Source organism: Gymnoscopelus microlampas (genome assembly GCF_963454915.1).
Source record: "Gymnoscopelus microlampas genome assembly, chromosome: 7".
NCBI lineage: Eukaryota > Metazoa > Chordata > Actinopteri > Myctophiformes > Myctophidae > Gymnoscopelus > Gymnoscopelus microlampas.
Window position 1 is genome coordinate 32,479,747 of NC_139944.1, and position 16,401 is coordinate 32,496,147.

Here is a 16,401-nt window from a genome sequence, read left to right on the forward strand (position 1 = left end):
TCGTCTCGCAGAGCCTTTCACACACAGCGAGCATTATCTCGCCGATCAAAGGCCGATCGGGAGGTTTTGTCGGCAAGCGCCAAAAAAAGTCGCGGACAGCAAAATCGGACCAAATATCCTGCAGTGTGTACCTCCCTTAAGGCTTTCACAACTGCTTCAGTCTTTTAAGAGTGTTCTTTATTGGGCAGAATAACCACTTAAACCGCTACACTTTGTTGACCAGGGTCCCCCAGGGGCCTGCACTGCCCCCCTCATCTTTTCCCCCTAGTACACAGTCTCTTCATCGACAATAGCATGTTCTACAAGCTGATAGCTTGTAGATGTTATTGTCACCAAATGTTCACCTTTTTAATTGCCTATTACATGCCAAGAATAGGGATGCTAGGGTTCAAGTGGTTAATTGGAAAGTACATCTTTAATCAAAAAGGCCACTTTCTTTATACTGTCGTGCAATAGCATTATAACCATCTGACTTTCTATCACTTGATGTCATTTTACAAGCTTTAAACATAAAACATTTGAATAAAATCAAGACTGTCATATAACTATCTTTTATAGACACATGGTTACAGCTTTTATAGGCCAACTGATTCATTTGCTGCACTGGAAATAAAACTATTATTCATCTGATCAAACAGTGATAAATCAAGCATAGGCTACCTGGCAATCAGTTCGGGTCTTAATTAGCCCTGCAGTGAGTAATTTGTGTATGAAAAGGACTGAGGTACCACCTGATGACTGACTGATAGAAAGCTGGCTAGAATCCTAACTGAATTATCTTTGTTTTCTTAACGATAAATTAAGCAAGATTGCAGCTTGGACTGCCACCAAGTAGGAAACCATGTTCATCTTTTCTTCACTCCGCTTCGATGCAGATTGCTAACAGCTGGCTAACCTACAGGGATCCGTTCAGAATTGTTACTTACAGTATTGTTGTTTCCAAAGTCAATCCTCAGAGCTGAATGATGTATTTTAGAGCAGTGGTTCCCAATCATTTTCATGTCAAGGACTGCCAAATTGATGCGGACCCCCATTTGATAAGATTTTGATTTGTCAACATTTATCAAAAAATTTAAATAATATATATCCGGTCTACAAGCTCACTACTATTAGAAGAGAGAACTGGCACACAATACACATTAAACAAGTGAAATATGAAGTGATGGCACTAAGAAATGAGTAGACAAAATTAGAACTGCAACACTAAATTGAAGTGATTGGCTGAAAATGTTCAACCTACCTGAAAATATATTTTGTGTTCATTAAAGAGCTGGAGAGACAGGGCGAGCCCTGTTACTGAACAAACTCTGAGTCTATAACAATGATTGGATCAGAATAGGGCTTTAACCTTTTTAACAAAAAGCTTTTTGTTTTAACCAAAACATATCACTTAACTTTAATACATGTCATCAGCAAATACAAATAGCTATATTTAGAGGAGAGAATAGAAAAAAAGAAAAACAGCGGTAGAGTATGATCCCTCATTTCAATGGGATGTAATCTCCAGATTCTCCACTTGCGGTTTTCTGACAGATGCTTTTTCAGGACAGTTTTGAAAGAAGCCAGTGATTCACATCTTTCAATGGATGATGTTAGAGCATTCAACATTATGATGGCAGAGTAAAGTTTGTGGGGGGGGGCGCCCGTTCAGAGTATGGGAAAGGGGAAAGTATCCCCATTGGCTTAAAGGACAGCCAATGAGGCACAAATGTGTCGCAAATCTGTCGAATGCAAATCTGTAATGTGTCAACTACTGGTATGCCTCTTCTTAGAGCAGGTTTACAACCTGCTAAAAATAAGTGTTACATTTGTTACATTTTTAAATGTAATGTTTCAAAAATAATTGCCCAACATATGGATGTGGGTTTTAAGGTGACTGTGTGAATGGCATTTACATTGGAAGGCATTTGATAATATTGTGAAACAGTGATGGTTTGGTTTCACAGAGGAGAATGTTCTGGGATAATGGAAATGCATAGGCTACATTTCAGTGTTGACTTGTGTGGGAAGGAAACCAAAGCATGGAAATGTGGAACCTGCAAAATATCTTTAAGAGAAGTCTGTTGAATCACACTCCATCTTGGTAACCGTCAGTACACAGTAAAATCCTGAGTATATTGTATACACATGGACCGGAAAGGGATCATTTGTCCACAGATAGTTAAATGAACACTCAAGATTTTATAGGGTACAGTACGTTTGTGACTAACACAAGACAAAACTCTTTGAATAGGGAATCATGTTTATCGAAACAAAACATTTAATTGGCTGTACGCATACTGTACACCATGCCTGACACAGTGAGATTATGACTTTCAGTATCAGTCTATGACTGTCAGATTGGACAATTTGCTAAACTAAAAAATCTCTACAGTATATAAATACTGTCTGGTGCCTGTGTAGTGGAGTAGCTCTGCCTGAAGAAGGAGGCTATGTCTGCCTGAGTTATTGACACTCAATTTGTGTTTCAACAATGGCAATTCATTGTTGCACATGTGTGTTTCAACAATTGAGATTAAAATTGAAGAAGATAACATGTAGTCAATACTTCATTTTTGGCAGCAATTTCCATGAAAACTGAATGTGAAAATACTTACAGTAAGTGTCTGGGAGCCTGGGTTATCTTATGAAGCTAATAGATCTGAGGACAATTGGAATTGTCATCCAATGTTCAAATGCAGGAACACCCCAGGAGATTTGCCTCTTCATCAATCTTTTCAGAGGGGGAGTAATGGTGATATAGATGTTGGGGCCAGACCATCAGTTTCAGTATGCACGGCTCAGAACATTCTCCTGTCATATTCACCTTCCTCTTTGTGGTTTCTCATTTGTCAGTTGTTTAATATGGTTATTTTTCATAACTTGTAGAACAGTCCAGTCTTTTTTGAAAATAACAGATTTTTCACTTAATCAAAGCAAATCAGCTGTTGCAGCATACAGTACAGAGCACATACATACTACATTAGTTTGTGTATTTTGTGCACATGTAATGTGACTAACTAAAACAGAGTTAAACCTGCACTAGGTACTGTAACTCTCCTGTTCCACGTCGGATTTTAACCGGGCTGAAAATATGTGAAAAGTTGTGAAATCTGACAAAAAGACAAAAGTGTCCCTCTAAAATACGTCTATTTGTAAGAGTAGTTTGGGTAGAACAGATTCAGAAATACATTTTTCAAACTTTGTGCTCTGCTTTGAGTCAAGACTTGTATAGAAATAGGACAGATTCAAACAAAGATAGCTGCCCACGGCCTAACTGGAATGGATTTGAAAGGACTCGCATTAAAGCCTCATGTCACATTTGTGCTTCTCTTACAGAAGTCATAGCTTTCTCTCCAAATGGAACAAAGGAACAGAACAGCACATGTGCCTTGAAAATAAGTATGCAACCTTTGAGCACTTAAGCTGTTGGCTAAGCTGAAACATTGAAACCGTACTCATGAGAAACCTAAAAAAGAAAAACAAAAGGCAACTGCTATGCTTCTATTCATTTGCAATAAAAGCAACAGCCCCAGGTCACAACATTTTAAACAGAATCAATGACCTGTGGCTGTATAGTAATGAATAACTTGTTTGTCTGCTATCAAAGAGCTTTAGAAATAAGTGTCAGTTCCACCCACAGCGCTCAGAATTATTCAATGCTATTTGTTCAGATTATGTTTCAATAGAAAAATATGACATTGTGGATGTCACGTATGTGTATTTCCAATGTGTGCATTCGTTTTTCTTGTTCGTTTTTAAAACGGCATTTAGCAGCCCTAATGAAATAAATTGCCAGTTATATTCTGATTTGTTGATCCACACATTACTTTCCACAACTGGAAACCTAATGGGTAATAGAGCACCAAAGTCTGACGTAATTTACACATCCTAGGTTTGGTCTACCTGGTTCGTGGTTTTCCACCCCCATTCTGAATCCCCATAGACGTATTTAATATTGCGTCAAATAAGAACTGTGTTCAAAAAATAAACAAATGACCCCGGCGGTTTTACTCTTATGGATATGAAGCATCAACTGACGGTGAGAAAACGCTAATGTTACTTCCGCCAAATTAGTTACATTTTCGCCAGAAACAGACTGTATCAAATATAAGTGACTGACTATCATAAACGACACAGAACTAGAGGTTACGAATGTAACCCCGGTTTTAGTAGGTTTGGAGTTTACTACTCACTATGGGATATCAGCGCCCCCAGGCGATGTACAGAGCAACACACACGCTCCCGATGCCAATTCACTGATTGGCTTAGGGTATGTCACGAGTCCGGAAGACCCGGGAGTACAAAAGCTCCACGTGACATAGGCTCTTCCTCTTAACATTCACCTCTCTGCATGCCAAATGCGCACAGAAAGGGGTGTCTGGTGAGTAGTAAACTCCAAACCTACTAAAACCGGGGTTACATTCGTAACCTCTAGTTTTACCACGGTTTTCCGTTTACTACTCACTATGGGATTCATAAACCCCCCTTGAGGTAATGAGCCACACAACCCTGATGGGCCCGCACGCCCCTCAGCCCCTAGGCCCCGCCCACACGGGCGTGACCCATGGCCCCTAGGCCATAGGTTCATGACCTACAGCCCTTGGGCGCCCCCCAGCCCACCGGGCTGGGGTGCGGGATATGATAAAGGTCAGGCCCTGACAGACTCTAGAGTCCGCCTTATTCTCTAATAGGCAGACACAAGTCCACCTCATTTATTAACTTTTAACAAAAGAGGAACAGGGCCCTGTGTCCCTGAGACTCAGCCTACTGGTCCCAGGGAAACCTTAATATGATAAAGGTCAGGCCCTGACAGACTCTAGGGTCCGCCTTATTCTCTAATAGGCAGACACAAGTCCACCTCATTTATTAACTTTTTAACAAAAGAGGAACAGGGCCCTTTGTCCCTGAGACTCAGCCTACTGGTCCCAGGGAAACCTTAAGGAGGTCAAGATACGGAGAAAGGCTCCAAGCCTACTCCCCATCGTCCTCAGACCTGGAGGCAGCAGCCACACCCAGGACCGTGTGCGCCATCGAAGACGCCGCCACGTCCAGACTGTAAAAGGCCGCAAAAGTCGAAGGAGACGACCAATTTGCCGCTGCACAGATCTCCTGGATAGAAGCTCCCTTGTAGAGAGCCCAGGACGTAGCCATGCCTCTAGTAGAGTGGGCCCTCAGACCCCCCGGGACTGGGGCCCCACTACTCACATAAGCTAGCTTAATGGCATCTCGGATCCATCTAGAAAGCGTCGTCTTAGTGACCGCCTTCCTCTGAACCCCCACGCCAAAAGAGACAAAGAGTTGCGTCGATGAACGATTGGCCGTAGTCCTCTGACAGTAGAGCTTCAGGGCCCTCACTGGACAGAGACAATGCAACCGCTTATCCTCCGCCGAAACGAAGGGAGGCGGATGAAAGGCCACCAACTCAACCGGGTCTGGGGCCACCACCCCGGTCTTTGTAACGAACGTCAGGTTGGGTTTAAGCAAAACCCTTCTGTCGTTGTTCAGGAACTTCATGCACTCCGGACTCACCGAGAGCGTGTGCATGTCGCTGACCCGTTTAGCCGTAGACAGGGCCACCAAGAGGACCGTTTTGAGACTGACAATCCTCAAATCAGCAGACTCAAAAGGCTCGAACGGGGGACGGCACAGTGCATCCAGCACCACCGTCAAATCCCAGACTGGAAACAGTGGCCTGTTAACCGGTCTGGCTCTCCTGGCGCCGCGCATAAACTGGCGCACCAAGGCATGTTCGCCCACGGTCTTGCCATCAAACCCTTCGTGGCAAGCCGAGATGGCCGCTAAATACACCTTCACTGTCGAGAAGGATAAATCTTGATCTAACCTTCTCTGTAGAAAAGTGAGAACGCTACACACTGAGGCCTGGAAAGCCACCACCACTGGTGACTGTTCCTGACACCAAGATGCGAACATATTCCATCTGACCTCGTAAGCGTTCTGCGTGGACACGGCCCTCGCGCCCTGGATGGTAGCCACCACATCAGCGGGGAGGCCACACGAGCTCAAATTCGTCCTCTCACGGGCCAGACCCACAGGTCTAGGTCCTGAGGGCGTTCGTGGAACACCTCGTCCCCCCCCTGCCGTAGCAGGTCTGTGATGACCGGGAGGGCGAGAGGCACGTCGTAAAGGAGCGGAGTTATCTCCGACCTCCACGTGCCCCATGCTGGAGCCACCAGCAGCACCGACAGCCCCTGGAGTCTGACCCTCTCCAACGTAGGAAGGATCAACTCCATCGGCGGGAAAGCATACAGTAGTTCGCTCGGCCAGCTGTGTGCCAAGGCGTCCATGCCCATGGAGCGGTCCCCCGCCTTCACTGAGAAAAAGCGAGAACACTTCGCGTTCTCTTCGGAGGCAAACAAGTCGACCTGGGGGCGGCCGAACCTCCGCCAGATTTGGGCCGCCACGCTCGGCTTGAGCGACCACTCTCCGTACCGGAGACCGCCCCTGGACAGCAGGTCCGCTCCGCGGTTCTGAAGGCCCGGCACATGAGACGCCCGTATGGACGCGAGCCGAGAGTCGCACCATAGCGTCATCTCGCGTGCTAGACCGTCCAACACCAGGGAGGTCAAGCCTCCCTGTTTGTTGATATAACTCATGGTTGTAGTATTGTCCGTTCTGATCGACACATGACAACCCAGAATCCGAGCCTCGAAATGTTTGAGAGCGAGGAAAACCGCCAGCAGTTCCAGGTAATTGATGTGAGCCGACTGCAACGTCGGGTTCCATACCCCCCTGGCCCAACTGCCTTCGTGGACGGCCCCCCAGCCCGACAAACTGGCATCTGTGGTGATGACTTTCCACGAAATCACAGCTCCTATGCTGACCCCCTGGGACAGAAAAGCTACCTGTGACCAAGGCCCGAGTGTCTCCATGCACCATGGAGACACCGTCACCAAATGGCGACCCGAGGTGGGTGGGAGGCGCAGCGCCCGCAGCCACCTCTGAGCAGGTCTCATGTAGAGCCTCCCCAAGCGGATTAAGTGAATGGCCGAAGCCATGAGACCCACCGCTTGCATACATTGCTTGTAAGTAACTTGACGCCCCAGGCGAAAAAACCTCACACAAGCCAAAACGCTGTCTATCCTCTCCTTGGATAGGCGTGCCCTGAGCGTGTTCGAGTCCAACGAGATCCCCAAGAAGGTGGCCCGTTGGGACGGAACCAGAACGCTCTTCTTGTCGTTGATTGTGAAACCCAATGACGTCAGGTGGGAGATGGCCACGGCCGTGTGGCGCGCTACCTCCTCCGCCGAGCCCGCAGCTATTAGCCAGTCGTCTATGTAAGTCGACAGACGGATTCCTTGTCTCCGCAGTGGAGCAATGGCCGCGTTGGTACACTTCACAAACACCCGCGGGCTCAACGACATGCCAAAGGGGAGAACCATGTACTCGTACACTTTCCCTTCGAAGCCGAAGCGCAGGAACTTTCTGTGCGGGGGGTAAATCGGTATGTGGAAGTAAGCATCTTTGAGATCGATGCTCGTCCACCAGTCGCCCTGACGCACCGTGCGTAATAGCTTCACGGTCGTTAGCATTTGAAAATGAAAAACCGACAGATACCTGTTGAGGCCCTTCAGATTCAGAATGGGCCGTACGCCCCCCCCCTTCTTTTTCACCAGAAAATATTCCGAATAGAACCCCAGCCGGTTCTGATCCGGAGATAATTCTCTGATCGCGCCTTTGCTCAGTAGAGAGGCCACCTCCTCTCTCAGAGTCTTGGCCGCTTGGCCCGACGCCCGAGTGAACAATACCTTGTCCGATGTAGGAGGTTTCCTGGAAAATTGCAGTCTGTAACCCTTGTGGACGGTACGCAGCACCCAAGGATTTGGTTTGCAAAGTTTCCATTGATCCAAGCACCGAGCGAGCGGGTTGTCGCTGGGTGCTGACGTCATCGGTTCCCCCAGTCGCGCTAACGTTTCCATGGGAACCGGAGACGCTATTACCATGTTGCTGGACGGGGCTCCGCTCGTGGAGCCCGCTAGAGGCAACAGAGGTCGCATTGGAGTCAGCGGGACGCGAGTCCAGGTCACGTGACCTAGTACGGAAGCGTTCCGCACTACACCCTTGTTGTTTACAAAGTCCGTCGCCATCTTGTCTAGGCCCCTTGGCCTGGTCAGAGGAAGCGACGGAGCCACCTTCACAGAAGAAAGCACTCTGCCGCCCTCCAGAGGTTGGCATGGCACGGTACTCATTGAGTTGTAAATATGAGGGTGACCTTCGACCCTCGCCGCCATCTTGCAAATCGTCCGTCCTACAGTGGGCCTCTGGCGCCCTCTGCCGGACGGATGATAAAATTGGCAAAACTGGCGTGACCCATGTACAATGGCGTTTGGAATTAGCAAGGGATTTATTACCTTTGTTTTGTTCATAACATGCACGGTATTCATCCCAGCAGCGCTTGGACAGTCTCCAAAGGGACTGACCAAGTGCTGTGGGCTTATGGGTGGGGAGCACTGATACGGGGGGACCCCCCCCCAGGGGGGCCCCCTCGCATCGCGGCTCTGAGGCGGGTGAAATGATGAGAGGTTTTGTAAATTTCACATTTATTGGAAAAAACTTTTGTACAACACCCTGGCAAACATTGTGACACACATCTGGACAAATTACAGCAGAGGCCTGGCTCTGTGGAACAATTGTCTGTTTCAGTCTTTTTGTCACAGCAAACGTTGGGGGTAAAGTAGAGGCCAGTCTCTTCCCCAAGGTGACCAGGGGGGCTAATCCCCCCCCACTCCGTCCGTGTGGATGTGGGGGGGGCAGCCGAACAGCCGGTAAAACCGGCGGGCAAGTGTCACTTATCCTGCCCGCGCACCCGTCCTCTCCCACCGCGTCGTGCGGCCCGCGGGGAAGGAGGAGGGGGGGGGGGGCGAGGGTCCTTACGGCGAACGTCGCCAGCACCGAGCGACATGGGTCCCTCCGCTCTGGAGGACCGGGCCGATGGGGTGCGGGAGCCGCCGCTGGACCTGGCGGATTGGTGCGAGGAGGACCTCCCTCTGATAGCAGACCTCTCCTGGCGAGGTCTGACTGGATGGGAAGGTGTGGGAGCCAGGAGGCCCTTTGCTGCCTCCTTACGCGCCTTCGTGGACTCGGTGGAGTCCTTGATATACTTCTCCGCCCCACAGAAAAGGTTGCTTGGCGTGAGGGGAAGCGCCATCAGCTTCTTTTTGGCGTCGACTTTCTGCGCGTCTTTAGTGAAAGTCGCGAGGTCGAGCCACCTCATTCTCTCCATGGCCGCGCAGTCATCCATTACACGCCCGGTCCAATTGACGGCGTGTTGGGTGCAGGCGATGGTGAGCTGATTTAGCCTGTGCAGCTCCTTTGCGTCGTCGCCCCACGTCGTCTTTAGCTCCGCGAGCCGCACGGCGGAGGAGCCCTGGAGGATGGTGGCGGCGTTGAGGGACTTTGCAACCTGTCCGGCGGCGGCATAAGTTTTCTTTAACGCCGCGGAGGCTGCTCTGAGGTGGCCGCTGGCGAAGGACGGTGTTTCGCCGAGGATCACCGTGCCCGACTGCATATATTCCAGCCCCTCCGCTAGTACTGGATCCATCGGCGGGGCGTCGATTATCCCCAGGTCCCTGGCGGAGACGAGGTCGATGGGAAAGGGGAGTTTGTTAGGGTCGCTGTGATCCCCCCAGGAGCTCATCAGCGCACCCCTGAAGCCCTTTGCCTCCGGCAGCTTTTTGGACTCCATCACCCGTGTTGGTGGAGCCTCCAGGCCTTGGAAATCTGTTGCAGGAGTGGCGGCGCTGCGGCTCTCCATGGGCTGCTCCAGCCCGCACCTGCAGATCGCCCGCTTGAAAACTGCCGTCACGGGCTCGAGGATCTCCTCCTCGACGACCACGTGGGTCTCGGTCTCTGCGTCGGCACTGGCCATGGACGCCTCCTGGACGTCCTGGTACGGCGCTAGCTCTGACTCGTCATCCTCCTCCTCGTAAGCCCCGGGGAGGACCAGCGACTCCTCGCTGCCCGCTAGGGAGGCTCCCCATTCGAAGTGTCGCTGGGGGGAGGGAGAGGCGCTGCTGGCGTGCTGCGGCGGAGACAGCCCCCCGCTTGCAGCAGCCGCGCTGGAAGGTGGCGTCAGGTTAGTCGTCGCCTGACGCTTTAGTCGTGGTGTCGGCACCGGCGGGGGTCCCATGAGTGGCCTCCCAAGCGGCACCCCTGGGACTCCCGTGCTGGTGGTGGCGACGGCGGTGGAGGCCTCGCCGGCGTCCTGTCTCCTGGCCCAGCTGACCAGTTGCTGGACTCTGGCCAGCCGGGCGTCGAGCTGCTGGCTGGTGAAGGAGGCGCAGCCGTGGCATTCGTCCTCCTCACCCTGGTGGGCCTTCGCGAAGTGGGCATGGTCGACCCCCAGGCAGTAGATGCAGACCCGATGGGGGTCGTCAGCGGCGATCAGAAGCTCACACTCCGCGAAGCCGCAGCTTCTTGGTGGTTCCATGCTGGCCTGTAAAACAGCGGTGCTAAAGTTTTAGCTAGTAGCGCTTAGCCTAGCTGCTATCGTTAGCTTAGCCACTGGTGGTTAGCTAGCAGCTAGTAGCCGCTAAACCGGCGTTCTTAAACAGACCAATGAATGAAACATTTGAGAATACAATTCAGAAAATTCTTCTATAAGTCTCGGGAGATAACTTATATTTAGCAAGATTTTTCCCGTGGGGACTACTCCTTATTCCCGCTTTGGGTTATGTTGAAAAAATCTTATACTTAACTTGTTGTGTGTGATAACGTCTGCGCAATCGCATGCAGAGTGGTGAAAAGAGGAAGAGCCTATGTCACGTGGAGCTTTTGTACTCCCGGGTCTTCCGGACTCGTGACATACCCTAAGCCAATCAGTGAATTGGCATCGGGAGCGTGTGTGTTGCTCTGTACATCGCCTGGGGGCGCTGATATCCCATAGTGAGTAGTAAACGGAAAACCGTGGTAAAACCATAATATCACCGAGACAGTTTGTTTATTTTTGGACCACAATTTTTATATGAGACGATTCTAAGATGACCCAATGTTATTCTCCATAGAGAAATTACTTTACGAATCTGGGTATGAACGAGTGAGCAAAGAGGTCACATAATACTTTGCTGCATCTGGATTTGCTTTGGCTTCAATTTACAAAATATGCAATTTTTTTTTTTTACTCAAATGACCGTGTACCGATTTGCACTGATTTGCAAGATATGGTTCTGCTCATGGTGACAGCAGTAGGTGAAACTGAAAATATCACTGATGAGGGGGATTTTGACAATAACCTGGCAGAGGCTGAAAAAGAGAACTTGTTATAGTGATGGGAGTGAGAGCAGGAAGAGGATGACAATTACATACTCCCCCTATCAAATAAACGTACTATAATCAGGCTGTGGATTGCAGCCTTGATTGGAATGTTGTTACAATGATCATTATGTCATTATAGAAGATGAAAGCAAAACAGAAAGGTGCAGATTTCCCTGGTAATAGTGAGGCATTTGAATGAGCATGCTGCTTTGGAAAAGCAGTTTAAGCATAGGCCAGTGTTATGACAGGGCAGCTCTGATATTGCTGCACAGACGTTGGAAAAAGTTTCATCAAGAGGTCACAAGCTCTGTACACACAGGTCACTTCCTCTTAAATTATGTTGTTCATGATGCAATCTGTATTGGGGTCTAACTTTCCTAGCCCGTTGAAATGACAAAACTTTCACGTCGTGTCGATACATGTGGACTGTAAGGAAATCCTAGCCTGGTAAACCCTCCCTTCGGAAATCTCATTTCCATTTGATTTCAGGAGTGAGTCTGGCCTGATCGCCCATTCTGCAATATTGGCTGTGTACACCAAACGGACCGAGTGCAGCCTGAATGCAGCCGACAAAACACGAATGGCAGCCATCATTTCTGTCCGCTATTTTCTCCGCTGTTTTTTTTCTTCAAAAAGCTCTCAAACTTCTATTTTGAGGCACGAATTTACTTATAAGATATCGTTTGGATAGAATTTAGTTGTTTAACTTCATATATGTGGTCAATTAATCATGACAGAGCCTATTTAAAAATAAAAATTCAGAGAACCGGCCGGGGCGGGCAGTGACACACATGTATCCGAATAAGGCACCTATTTTGGGAATGGCCGTCTCAAAAGTCCCGTTGCGTCACATTAGTCTGGTGAACTGCTGATTGGCTGGAGGGGAAAAACGATCATTGGCTGAAGGGGTTGTCAGTCAACGGTATTACTCCCGCCCAACTCCAGCCCACAGCCAATATTGCAGAATGGGCGATCAGGCCAGACTCACTCCTGAAATCAAATGGAAATGAGATTTCCGGAGGGAGGGTTTACCAGGCTAAGGAAATCCCTCCCTGCTATAACAACCATGCTCCAGGATAGTGACATGATTAACCACCTCCTCACTCTATATAACGTTCTCACTTCTCACACACATTACAAATTTCAAATCGGACAAGCTACAGGTTGTTGGTTTGGAGCTTTCATAGTCTCCCCATCACTATCAGAATCAAACTCAGTATCAGCTTTATTGTCACATCACAGGTTTACAGAAGTAAAAAAAAAAAGTGGGTGAAATTTGTTTTCGTGCAAGTTCTATCGTTTTGTTTGTTCCATAGAAAAAAAAAGATAGTAGAAGAAGGGGGGGGGGGGGGGGGCAAGGGGAAGAGCGATAAAGGGAAAACAAACATTATCTACATATTTACACATACTGTCACCTGCAGTCTTAAGTTGAGGCTCTCACTGAGCACCTGTTCTTTGTGCACAAGCAGTTTTATCGCCATTATTGACAGACGCTATAAGACGAAGAGACCGCTCTTCACAGAGTTTACGGATGACCTGACTGGGGACTCCATTAGCCCAACATGACAAGCAGTTAATATACACAACATCTCTCACCAAAACTTTGTAGATCTTATATTTTTGACAAATGTTCTCCCCCAGAATAGGCATACGGGGGTTGAAGTGGTTTAGTAACATATCTGAGCAGTTCTTCCACCACTGCATTTATCAAACCACAATGCTTTAGTTTAACCTGTGTGTTCGTGCTGTCTGAACCCAGGCCCTATAACATGGGACTTAACATAGCTGCAAGTGTTTCTCACTCATTTAATTATATCCGTGTGATGGACTGGCTGAGAGCTCCACCTCGCCCGGCTTCCCTATATCTGATGGCAAATAAGGGCAGCATCCATCTCGCCATGTCACATGTAGTAATGGTCACACTTTCTCTTCTCTCATTCGTCCACATTGATACAAGACAGCTATTCAGCCTCTACTCCCCCCCGCTCATCCTTCCTCCTCTCTCCCCATTCATCACCGGAGGTCCCCCGCAGATGAGATCGCTTAACAGTGGGCGTGACTGGTGATGTGCGCTCTTGCTCCTCCCGTTTAAAGAGATCATCTGTGATTTTGTAGTTCGTAGCCTTAGCTTCCGAGGAATTTGTCATGTGGCTGGACATTTTAATTGGACCATTTAACTTGTGGATAGAGTCTCTTATAGAGTTTTGTAAGTTTTCTTCTTTCTTCTTCTCTATTCCAAAGTCTATGATAGTGAGTCCCAACCTGTGTAATTGGCAAAACACTAACATTTGATAAATAATGTCACAGTAATATATATATATATATATATATATATACACACACCAAGGGGCAAGGCTGAGATATTTACTATGAGGCCAACCCGGATGTTTAGTAAATGTCCAGCGAGAGGCGCTGTTTCACCCGTGCCGACCTGTGAGTTCAGAAAGAATTTATTTTAACGCAAGCCGATGGGTTTTTACCAACTTTCAGACTCGATTTTCTTACTGTAATAAAAATTGTCATAAATTCTATATGCTTCCAGTCGCTAGTTTAAAGTCTCCTTTCAATCATCAGGATATGCGTTTTGCTAAATTATGGTTCTATTTATTATAAAATTGACGATAAAGTAGGCTATTCTCTAGGAGGGGCAGGATGATTTGATTGACACGCTACACAACCAATAGCATTCATTCCCCGCCCCCCGCTCTTGATTGACAAGTTACCCAACCAATAATGGTCTGAACTCATTCTGACGCGTAGTGAAAGATGGCGGAGCCACAGTCTGCAGCAAAGGATTCATTTTCGGTCTGTAGAAAGCAGCGGAGGGGGTTTGTCCATCTCATTTATACAGTCTATGACACACACACACACACACACACACACACACACACACACACACACACACACACACACACACACACACACACACACACACACACACACGCACGCGCATGTTGGGTATGACAGTGATTTTAAAGTACACTAAACTGACATGTTAGTAATATTTACTACATAATATGGTAAAACTGTGCCTTCACTAGTCATCGTTGTGCTGCTTTTGCTGTTAGCTATTATATCATAATGGTTTAGTTAGGGTTAGTCATGTAGATATGAACTGAATGACGATCATTCCAGATTGTATCTTTAAGTCAATCTTTAAGTCAATCAAGTTTCTAAAGTAGGCTCCAGTTTAGACCTACAGGTAGAGTAAGTGCTAGTGACTCATATTTTACTATTGAGGTGAATCAATGCACAGAGCATTAGTACGTCATAAAATGCAACCTAAGGGGATGATCACCCTGAGGCGCATCCCTAGAAACACGCCGACAGCTAAACCATTATTTACCGATGATACGGAGCACCTAGCACACTCCTCTTTTGTGCAGCGTGTTTATAGTAGATGTGTGTGCCAAAAAAAAACAAAAAAACTTCCCGTTATGATGATGGTAGTTGCGGATCGGTTGTGGGACAATCACAAATGCAGCCAAAGGTTTGATATTAGACTCAAGACTGAATCCATTTCCCCCCGTCATTTACATTTTGATTACCTGGTTACATATGCAGGCCCACTTCTGAGGTGTGCCACCCTGTTTTGCCCGATGCGCTGTTAAGGTATCTCAGTGTTATCACCCCCTTATTCAGCTGTAAACAAGTCTTTGGTAAGAGTCTTAGCCAAAGATTTAACAGTACTCGAAAAAGTAATTTACACGTCTGGAATCTGGATAGATTATAAATGCAATTAAGCAAATTTGATTAGCCTTGTTCTGAACAGCCTTTATTAAACTTGTTATTAATGATATTAACCCTCACCTATACTTACCGTAGCGAGTTAATCGACTATGGACACAATTCAATGGAATGATTGCATTAGAGGCTCATAGTAACACATTTATTTTATTTTTATATTTAGGCATGGACATTCAGTAGGCTACTCACTTCTCATTATGTAAATAAATAAGCAAAGGACTTATTGATCCTATGTGAGTGAAGCTTTAATAATCTCAGTGCCTTGGGCTATATTCCTTGTCTTTTCCTTGTAGCCAGCTTCTTGCATCATGGTTGGCTGTGCTTCATGGGGATGCACAAACCGTTCAGAGAATGGGGTGAGAATATACGGCTTCCCTGCAGGCAGTGAGATAAGAAGAAAATTAAAAGCCGGAGCAATCTGACCATCACAAGAGCCTACAAGAACAACAGCAACAAAATAATGCAAGGTAATGATGTGAGGATTCATTTGAAGAATTGTGTTAGATTGGTCAGGGTATGTAGGCAGGCACATCATCATCCAGCAGTGCAGTCATTTCAGTAATATCAATATATATTTTGCTACTCTATTACAGGTACATCGCTGTGATTGATACATCACCTGAATTTTGGCCGATACTGATATATTACATTATTATAGTTATATTGAGCTCACTGCTTTTTTTATTGTTCATTTCGTCAATATCGGTGAAATATCGGTCAATACCGGCGAAATATGTGAAATAACGGTCAATATTGGTATTATTTTAACTTGATCGATTCGATATCGATATTGCATTTTTAATGAAATATCGTCCGATATCTACAAAATATAGGCTACCGTTAATACATGTTCTCTTTAATTATTCTTTAGTAATTCCAGTTAAACTTGCGCTTCCCAAGCCCCCTTCGCCCCCTCCGATTCTCGTGGTGTTCACAGCGGAAGTGTGGGCTAATTTTGACTTCCACAATAAAGATGGCAGCCTGTCACTGCACTGATCTCTGTCTCGTGACAGTGTTGCTTGCCTAAAAGAATGGATGTAGGCTACAAGCAGTGCTGTGACTCTTTGCTACTTCACTCAATTACATATTTTTTTAAATTGGAGATTTATTTTTACAAAGCTGAATTTTCTATTCAAAGAGGTATTATTTAAATAAATACATACGATTAATAAAGCATCTTGTAATTAGTATCTCCAAGAGGCCAGGCCGAGTCTTTTTTGGGATTCAGAATATTGTCACCATATCACCGAATGCAAACCGCTGTAACCAATACAAAGTTCTGTGATTAGAGCTTATAGTTAATAAGTAGGCCTATATGTTCTTATCTTACCCATACACATGTTTATAGGCTTTCTGGCCCTCATTTATCAACGCAGCGTATAAACCGGCGTATATTTCGTC